Source organism: Prunus avium, unplaced genomic scaffold (genome assembly GCF_965620075.1).
Source record: "Prunus avium unplaced genomic scaffold, drPruAviu1.hap1.1 HAP1_SCAFFOLD_20, whole genome shotgun sequence".
NCBI lineage: Eukaryota > Viridiplantae > Streptophyta > Magnoliopsida > Rosales > Rosaceae > Prunus > Prunus avium.
Window position 1 is genome coordinate 590,001 of NW_028276880.1, and position 2,500 is coordinate 592,500.

A 2,500-nucleotide genomic window follows, 5' to 3' on the forward strand; every position below is an offset into this window, starting at 1 on the left:
CAGCGTGCGCGCTGCTGAGACTGTCGACAGAAATTTTCGAAACTTGTCCTGCCATGCGCGCGCGCAGCGTGCGCACAGCATGCCGGCAGCGTGCGCACAGCATGCCGGCAGCGTGCGCGCACCATGCCGGCAGCGTGCGCGCAGCTTGCGCGCAGCGTGCTGATTCTGTCGACAGTGAGGCTAGCGAAACTTGTCCTGCCATGGCGTGCGCGCAGCCTGTGCGCGCAGCTTGCGCATCTGTCGACAGTGAGGCTAGCGAACTTGTCCTGCCATGGCATGCGCTGTGCGCAGCCTGTGCGCAGCGTGCGCGCAGCTTGCGCATCTGTCGACAGTGAGGCTAGCGAAACTTGTCCTGCCATGGCATGCGCGGCGCCTGCGCGCAGCCTGCGCGCAGCATGCGCACAACATGCGCACAGGCTGTGCGCAGCGTGCGCGGAGCTTGCGCGCAGCTTGCGCATCTGTCGACAGTGAGGCTAGCGAAACTTGTCCTGCCATGGCATGCGCGCAGCGTGCGCGCAGTCTGTGCGCAGCATGCGCGCAGCCTGTGCGCAGCGTGCGCGCAGCTTGCGCATCTGTCGACAGTGAGGCTAGCGAAACTTGTCCTGCCATGGCATGCGCGCAGTCTGCGCGCAGCATGCGCGCAGCCTGCGCGCAGCATGTGCGCAGCATGCCGGCAGCATGGTTCCAGGTTTTTTCAAATGTCGACAGAATTTTTCAAATCTTGTCAAACCCCGTTTTTATTGAAATTTCCTCGCACAATAAGCTCCCCATAAGTAGTCTATGATTTTTAGGACCTTCTCCAACTTACAAAACTAAAAAATTCCTCCCGGATTTGTTTTAATGATTTTTTCAATTTTACGACTTCTAAAAATAATAAAAAATACTTCCCGACTTCAAAAATTTATGAAACTTTTTCCCATCATAGATTGCATGTTTCTTAGTATCCCTGCAAAAAATCACGTCCAAATACCTTGTATTGAATTATTTAGAGCCCATTATGACTCCTCGCGCATAGGTGATGTCTCTTCCTGTCAAAGGGCTAAATGCATAAAATGCTATATAGGGGGGTGTGTGTTGCCTGCATATGCATGGCAGCCCATGCCTTCCTAGCTGCAGCCCCCTTCCCCCACGCCACACCCATGTCATGTTGCCTCGATATGTTGCCTCGGTATTATGGGTTTGGTGTCGGGGTCGGGGGGCTGCCACCCATGGCGGTGGTGGCCGGAATCCGGCCGCCGCCACCACGCCGCCGCCATGGGTGAGGGAGGAAAAAAAAGGCGTGGAAAGTTGCGAAATGGGGTTGTCTAGGCTTTTTTTTGGCATGGGAGAGCATGGAGTGCTAGGAACTCCTTCTCAAATGCACGGGCATGTCGACCACAACCTCATTTCGCAACAACAACCACTCGTGTGGGGTGGCGGTGGGTGGATAGTCGCGGATTGGGGCTTGCCAAGCCAATGTTTTCAAAAAATTTCATCAAAATTAAAAACAAATGTTTTGTTGCCTTCGGATTTGTGGGCAAGCGGCGAGTCGGAGTGGAGCCGGTAAAGTTTAACCTCGGTGTGCACGGTTGTTTTTAGAAACTCAATCCAATGCCGGGGACGTTGAAAGTGACGCTCTTATGAGTTGCAAACCCGCAAGATTTAAAGAACCTTTTCAAAACAATTTCAAACCAACAAGATTTAAAAACAGAAATTTTCATCAAAATGAAAAACAAATGTTTTGTTGCCTTCGGACTAGTGGGCGAGCGGCGAGTCGGAGTGGAGCCGGTAAAGTTTAACCTCGGTGTGCACGGTTGTTTTTAGAAACTCAATCCAATGCCGGGGACGTTGAAAGTGACGCTCTTATGAGTTGCAAACCCACTAGATTTAAAGAACCTTTTCAAAACAATTTCAAACCAACAAAATTAAAAACAAATGTTTCGTTGCAAACAAATTGTGGGCGAGCGGCGAGTCGGAGTGGAGCCGGTAAAGTTTAACCTCGGTGTGCACGGTTGTTTTTAGAAACTCAATCCAATACCGGGGACGTTGAAAGTGACGCTCTTATGAGTTGCAAACCCACAAGATTTTAAAAACTTTTTGAAAATGTTTCTTCTAAATGACACATTTTGATCCTTGGCAAGTGCTCAATCCGTAACTATCCAATCACCGCCACACCACACCGGTCGGGAGTGTGTGAATGGTGTGCTTCCCGGGGTTGGCATAGATAATCTTTCGCATCGACAATCTTTTGCATGCGAGGGAATGTCTATGCCAACCCCGGGAAGCACACCATTCACCCACTAGTTGTGGGCGACGATGGGTTGGCTTCAAATGAATTTTTGCTTGGGGTTGTCCTCGGTATGCTTTTGTGTTGGGAGTACGGCCACCAAACCTTCTCAATGCACGGGTATGTCGAGGATGGCTTTCGGCGGGGTTGATGAAGAAGCTACCCAATTCTCGGCCACACGAACACATGGTGACGATGCGTTGGCTTCAAGTGAGCTTTAGCTTGGGGTTGTCT